An 8,515-nucleotide genomic window follows, 5' to 3' on the forward strand; every position below is an offset into this window, starting at 1 on the left:
AAACCGCTCTCCGAAGTTAAATATGTAATCTCCTATGGCTTCGAGAAGCTAAATCTCAAGGTCTATCGTACCGATGCCACGGAAGAATCGGAGAAGATTACTTCCGATCAGCCCTTGCTGGAGAAACCAGCTAAAGGACCAATGTTAAGACAGCAGACTGGAAAGGAAACACAGAGCGAAGACCTGACAGATTAAATGGAGGTGGACTCGCTCTCTCTGATGTCTGAAGACAAATCGGATGCGGGGTCGGTATTACGTTAACGTTAACTATTGAAAACACAGATCTTGAGATTAAGGATTGGAGAGTTCTTGATGAACACTCATTCTTTGACTATCGTTATATTCAATTCTATATAAATCTACAATGTCCAGTTGAGAAACCTTATCGGAATTACCGTAATACCAACTGGAGTAGATATCGAACCAATTTATTAAATCTACTTCCTCTATATCCTATTGAAAAAGTAGAGACTCCCCAATCGCTAGATAACGTTGTGGAAACCTTCACAAAAACTTGCAACATAGCCTTGGACCGTTCTTGCCCGCTGAAATCACAGAAGGGAAGGAAAAAGCCATTGTGGTGGTCCGAGGAAATAAGAGATCTGAAATAATAGGACTGGGACATCTACAAAGTTAGTCTTAAAATATATAAAAATTAAATAAAAGGAGCCAAAACACGCTCCTGGAAAGCCTTCTGTGAAAGCGTGAAGGGTTGTCAAGGAACAGCGAGGTTTAGGCGCATTCTCTTGAAGAAACCCTCTAATCTAGTCTACTTAAAAGACGAGGTCAATGGGTGGACACATAGCAGCGAAGAGTCGGCGGCATTGTTACTGAATATACATTTCCCAGATAGCGACATACCAAATAACCTTGGAATAAACCTGGGTTCTACATGTGACTCATCTGTGGTGAATAATATTTTCACCAGAAGGAAAATTTAATGGGCTATAGATAGCTTTCTACCATACAAATCACCAGGCCTGGATGGAACTATACCAGCCCAGCTTCATGAAACAAACGACATCCCTTGCAACTGGCTCACACCAATCTTTAAAGGTTGTCTTTCCTTAGGGCACATACCAGAGAAATAGAAATCGACAAAGGTCGTTTTCATTCCTAAAGCTGGCAAAAGCTCCCATATTACACCTAAAGATTTTAGATCGATTAGTCTATCCTCTTTCCTCTTAAAAACTTCAGAAAGGCTTCTGGAGCATTTTATTAGGAAAGAGATACCAGATGAAAGGCTTTCAAAATCACAACATGCGTACTGTAAAGGAAGGTCTGTAGAGATCGCATTATCATCTCTAACTGGGATGATTGAAAACTCAATACAGTATAAAGAAAACGCTCTTTGCGCTTTTCTAGATGTGGAAGGAGCTTTCAACAACATCCTTCCTCAAGTAATCGTCAACTCATTAAGAAAACTAGGAATTGACAATAGAGTAATCGAAGTCATTACCCAACTGCTGGTTGATAGGACAATCGTAGCGCAGTGGGGGGTAACGCTAGTAACTAAGAAGGTTAATAGCGGGACTCCACAAGGAGGAGTACTTTCCTCTCTTTTATGGCTAACTGCAGTTAATGATCTTCTTGTTGATCTAGATAGCGCAGGTTGTCAGGTGGTCGCGTACGCGGATGATCTTTCCTTGATTGCAAGGGGAAAATTTCTGAGTACAATAAGTGAGGTAATGCAGTTAAATCTAAATAAAGTATCCAAATGGGCCCATTGTAGCGGATTATCAATAAATCCAACCAAAATAGAACTAGTGCTCTTTTCTAGGAAATATAAAATTGCGGAATTCACACTATCTATCCTAGGAGGTCAAATTCTGACTCTGAATGATAAAGCCAAATATTTAGGTCTTATACTAGCAACTAGGAATTGGAAGCAGTTGAGGATGGACGCAAGACTCCATCCTCAGAGAAATTGATCTCATTCCGGATATAACAGACTACTGTACTACAATTACAATTGTGGACAGAAATCTTGAATTATTAATTCCTTCTAGGGAGATATGGAAAAACTACTCTGTAAAGAGTGATAATCGCCTTAACTTCTTTACAGACGGCTCAAAGTTAGATGGACAAGTAGGAGGAGGAGTATACTGCCCTAAATTAGATCTCAGTATGAGTTTCAGGCTACCGGATCACTGCAGCGTTTTTCAAGCTAAAGTATCCGCTATATTTAAAGTTTTAGATTGGCTGGAACACAATGTTTCCTCCGTTAAATTTATAAACATATTTACTGACAGCCAGGCAGCTATAAAATTCTTAAACTCGTCGACCATCAACTCGAGGTTAGTACTGAATTGTCTTACATCACTTGTGGTGATGGCTGAATATTTTCGGACACGAATTGTTTGGGTCCCTGGACATAGGGACATCCAAGGCAACTGTTGAGCAGATGAATTAGCAAGACATTGTACGACAGCACAAATTCTTCTGAGAAAAGAAAGTGTGGGTATACCAGTTGCTTCTTGTCGGCACCGAATAATATTATGGAGGTACCAAATGTTTGAAAGAAGATGGTCAACAGTAACCAACTGCATAAAAACCAAGGAATTTTGGCCAAAAATAAGTAAGAAAAGATCGGGGGAATTAATCAACCTATCCCGAGCAAATTTATCCAGGATAGTGGGAATTATTACGGGACACTGCCCGTTGGGAGGACATGCCGTGAGGCTCAACATCAGGACCTCCTTACTGTGTAGGCATTGCCTGGAGGATGATGAAGAGGAATCACCAACACACCTTCTGCTACAGTGTCCTGCTTTCGCAAGACATAGACTATCCTACGTAGGGTCGCACTTTTTCTATTTACTAAGAGAGCTAGATTCTATTTCCATAGCTCGTGTCAATGGCTTTGTAGCCAATACCAAGTTGTTATAGGGACAGGTGTCAAATTCTTTAGGGTATCACAATGGACCTCATCGTCTAAGTGAGTCTTCGGACGGCTCCAGTGACCTAACCTAACCTATTTAAGTAAGACTAAACCCTGATCTGATTGTTCGGTTTATAGGATAGCTATAAGATATAGTGGTTCAATTTTCATCAATCCGACCACTTCTTTATCACCACTTCTTTCATTTTCGTATAATATGGTGAGACCAATAATTTTGAACAATACAAACACACACATCTTAATACATCTAATATAGACATCAGGTAATCGTGTTCTTGGTTGACTTTTTGACTTCATCACCATTTCTTTAATTTTTGCATTATGTGGTGAGACCAATAATTTCGAACAATTGCAACAATGTGTACGTTTCATACATCTCATCATAGACATGAGATATGTTCCTGTCTCGTAACATACTAGCTATCAAAAAGTATATAGGAATTCGCAAAAGATCTCTAACATTTCGCATACATATTTATATTAATCAGAAAACTCAACACCTAACAGAATTAATAATCTGCTATATATACTGTTTTTTCAAAAATAGTGATAAAAAATATGTTATTTATGCTGCATACAAGCACTTTAACACTAAAATGACTTCTTAAGCATTTAATTCGTAATTAGACTTTATTTGATTAATAAGAACCTTTAATTTTATGAGCTCATCTTAATCAATAAATCATGTTGTATTTTGTAAGATGAAAATATGAATTTCTTGTTCTACAAAGAATGATCAAATGATCACTGTGACTATAATACTGATTTGGATAATATGGTGTGCTATATGTAGGCAAAACATCTATTCCTATATATAAACATGTATATAGAGCTATATAACAAAATCTCTGGGTTCCAAAAATTTAAAAACACTACAATATCAGATATTTAATATTAATAAAGAAGAATTCTATTTATTAAATAAAGAAATATTTACATTTTAATATTAGATCAATGTGAATGGAACGTCTAAGAAGTAATGAATTTATTTCAGTGTGAAATAGATTTCTTGAGAGTGGTTTGCCTATTTACAATGTGATCGAAGTCTCGATCATACATATCTTTCATTAACATTTATATCCAAACGTATATAGCCACATAAAAGTTTAAAATGGAAACTTCAAGTTCTTTTTGAGGCTTATTAGAATAGATAATAATAAGCTTATTATAATAGAAACTTCTTATAGACCGTTAAGTTTAATTCCAGCCATATCAAAAATATTTGGGAAACTACTGATGAAAAGACTTTTGAAAATAATCGAATGCAGAACACTAACACCAAATCAGCAATTAAGTTCCCAGTAGAAAAAGTGGTCTTCGAAGACATTGTCTTCAAGACGGTCTTTGATACCGCGTCCGCATGTTCAAGCAAATTTGCAAAACAATTGCTTAAAACATGAATGTAAATATTCTTTCTTTGCTTTCTCTCTCATTTTTAGTGTTCATAGCAACGTATTTGAATTTTGCCTCAGACGCTATGTTTTATAAGCGAAGTGACGCAATAATTTTGAAGTGTAGTGAATAAACATTTGTGAAATAAATATTAAAAAAATCAAAATAAATAAAGAAACAAAATCATTAAACTACGAAATATTAAAAAAAAAGAAATAAAATCAAAACAAATTAAATAGTGACTTAGTTCCTGGAAAATATATTGATTTTAATATTGAAGACAATAATTCCAGTGAAAGTTGTTTTAGAAACGAAACAAAGGATGTTGAAAATAAAAAAACTGAAAACAGGCGTTGTGGTAATGATATTTTAGAACTCTTAAGATCAGAAGGTTTAATTGTACCAAAATTCTTTTCAACGCTTTTGAAAACATAAAACTTCAACAATTGATGATAGCGAAATGCTATAAATTATTTTATATTAGTTTTAGTTAATTTTAGATATGTTAAGTTATATTAAGTTAATTATTTAAATTAATTTGTATTACGTTTACTAGTTTTTACTAGTTTATTTTTAATATCTTAATAAAATTTATAATAATTTATAATAAAATTTATAATTTACTTCTAAAACTGTTAATTTTGAATGTAATGTAAAAAATTATTATATAAAATAAATAAAAGTACAAAATACAACAATTTCTTTCTACTTATTTAAAGAGAAAATTGAAATTCATTTAAAATTTAAAGAGCGCAATAAAAGAGTAGAAATAAAAAAAAGGGTGAAAAAATTATATGAGCACTGCACTAAGAGCGCACAACTTTCTGTCGAATGCGTCCGTTATGCAAGACATGGTCTTCGAGACGGTCTTCGAGACATGTACACAAAAATTCATTGAAGACATTTGGCTAATTTGTATGAAAGTATCTTCAAAGACCGCCATACATTTGGATCGATCGGTCTTCATATATGTATCCATGTCTTGAAGACGTCTTCGATGACGGATCGATCCGTTTTCTACTGGGTTGGTTTAAACACAGACATAACACAACTGAGTAGGTATGGAGAATCAACCACATATGTTAGCTTGAAAGGGGTCAATACTGTACTGCAGCATTCATTGACGTCAATCAAATCTTTGATGAAGTGTGGCATTTAAGTTTTTTGTACAAATTAAACAACTACTCACATATAACTTTTCAAACTATATTCCTACCTTAAAAAACTACATTTCATAGTAAAGATAAACATCTACCTTAGATAAACGTACTTGGTCTTTCTCTAAGAATACTCATGACAACAATATTCACAGATGATTCTGGAGTTAAGAGAGCATATTTTTATTTACAGGTTCATATCCACGGGTAAACCTTAAAGAAATTCAAAAACGGCTAGCGAAAGACGTATCAATGCTAATAAATCCAAATTATTGTACTTTACCTACATTACCACTTAAGAAGATAATTCTTTTTCCTATTATATTTTAGAAAAACCCAATTTCATCCGATATGAATGAATTAATTAAAATTGAATTTATTTGAATTAAAATTAAAAACAAAAGAAAAAATTGTATGAATCTTTACTTAAGTAAGACTAAACCCTGATTTCATTGTTCAGTTTATATGGTAACTATAAGATATAGTGGTTCAATTTTCATCAATCCGTCAGTTAAATATAGTAGTTCACTCCTCGAAAGTTCACTTGAACAGTTCAAAAACTCATGGTCAGTTTTGAACTGAAACATACAGATGAACCGAACTGGAATAGAGAGTTGAGCTCGTCGAGCTGATCAAGAATATACACATTGTGTATGGAGGTTGTAAATTGAATGAAGTCAAAGTATAGAGCTTATCAAGAATAGATTGTATATATTTTATGGAATCTACTACGTTTTCTTTAATACGTTACAAAACTCAGGACTAACCTAATGTTGCCTTATTTTTGTGTTAAGGGTGTAATAATCTTTTCATAATTTATAAGCTTTTAATCACATGATTTTAAAATATATTTTAAAAAATGTAGGGTAAATCCTATAGATTTTAACAACTTCTCTTACATGCTGAACTTCTGTGTACACTTTTAATAAATATATTTTTTTTATTTTTCTAATCACTTCACAGTTTTCACACTTATTCGAGTCACGCAGCAACACTGATACGAGGGGAGGCGATGTGCATGTGGAAAATGTTTAAATAAATACAAGAAATAAAAATATTACAAAGCTTAACCGGATATGTGAGGTGTGCGCCATGGCTTCTGTAAACACTGAGCAAACTAAAGTGCTGTGGAGTAAAGCCTTTTATTTTTCCATCCTTTGAGAATATTTTCTTTCAATTTTATAATATATAAATATATATAGGAAATAAAAAATAAAATTTTTTAAAAGAGAAGTCTTACGTATTGCACAAATATTACAGAGTAAATTCCACCTGGGAGCTGTGGTGGAGCTACTGCTGCGCTTCTTGATGAAGCCACAACGTATTTAATATAATATTGGCGCTTGGATGCAGAAAAGCGTTTAACAAAATACAAAATTCTTCTGGTTGCCAATAAATTTAATATAAGTGAAGTTATATATATGCTTCCATATTTAATATTGTAAATTATTTATTTTTTTGCTTATCATAAACTTTTTTAAAATACGTAAATATATTGTTTTCTCCCAGATAGTTATATTAAAAAAATGTATTAAATGTTTAATATTTTCTTTACAATGGAAAATTTAAGATTAAATCGCTTTTATAAAGTACAGTAAAAACGATTTTCTACAACTATCTCAAGGATATATTTTTAACTTTAACTTTATTTAAAAATGTGGTCGAATATTAAACGAAAAGACATGTGTCATTCACTTAATCTGAAGTTAATGCCTTTAAGTCTTCTTCGTAACAATTACAGCTTTGGTACTGTCCATTAAATCCATTGCTTTGTATTATAGTTGTACTGAACTTTTACGTACTCTATTTAAAATGTTTTAATTTTTTTTTAAATTTTTATTAATATTCGTTTGGGTTTTATTATTCCGTAGAAGCCAAAGTTTTTCTAAAAACCACAACGAAGTTTAAGCGAAAAAACTTTCAACGTTTTTTGTTTTCCGATTTCTGTTATGAAAAATAATAAAAACAAATGGTGGAGCTTCATCGATTGAAGCGTTGAAACTGTCCAAACTTTTTGTTTCTATGAAACAATAACGCCATAAAGATTTTAATATCAATTTTGTTTAACAAATTCGAAAAAAACTTAATTTTAATTAAAACTTTTAAATTCTTATGTGAAGTGAAATTCTCAACTTCTCAAACGCCAGCACATTTAAAAGAATTAAGTGCATTATTTTAATGCTAAAATTAGCACTTCATTGGAGTACATAAAAAGAACGCTCGTAGAAAATCATAATAAAAAACTAAAATAAAACTTTTAAAAGTCTTTAGAATTTATTAAATTTTTTATTAACTAATTTGATAATTATTAGCTTATCTTAAGACTTATTTAAACCATCTAAGACAAGCGCAATCACATAAGACACTAACCGCTTTATAACTAAACAAGCAATGGAATTGAAGTCGAGACTATGAACTCTGTAAAAAAATTATCAGCTATTATTGGATAATAAATACAAAATCATTTTTAAAGAATAAAAAAGTATTTAGCCGCCTGTAAAGTAGACCCACCTAGGGTCAAACGACAATCCTATCGTTTGATTAAATGGTGGGTTGGTTGGTGGTGATGGCAGGTCTTCAGATATTCTTTCGTGAACCCTAATTAGCTATTAGTCGCTGTTTTACTACACTACGCTTAATAAAAAAACTAAAGAAATAAAGATTAACTTAGGAACCAGTTGACCTTTCTGAAAACCTGACAGGAAGACACCATTTCTACATATTCTCGAAAAAATGCTAGACTTTTTGATTATTTTTCCTCTAAGTTTTCTTACCTTAAAAAAAAGGGAATTAAACGAAATATTTCGTTTCTATATAACACTTAGCTTTGATTAGCTTTGCTGTATTTATTCAGCCTATTTTACTAAGCTCCCTACATCGTATCTAGTTTACTAAGGCCGGAATGATCAAATAGCTACATGCGTCTGAGATGTCTTCTATTTATTATTAAATAAATATAAGATTACTTTATAATATTATTTGGCCTCTTATAATGAGCTCCAATGATCTGAATCTATTTTATAAAGACCAAGTTGACTGGGAAGTGTATGTAACTGAAATCTGA

This window comes from Teleopsis dalmanni, chromosome 1 (assembly GCF_002237135.1).
Source record: "Teleopsis dalmanni isolate 2A chromosome 1, ASM223713v2, whole genome shotgun sequence".
NCBI classification, from domain to species: domain Eukaryota; kingdom Metazoa; phylum Arthropoda; class Insecta; order Diptera; family Diopsidae; genus Teleopsis; species Teleopsis dalmanni.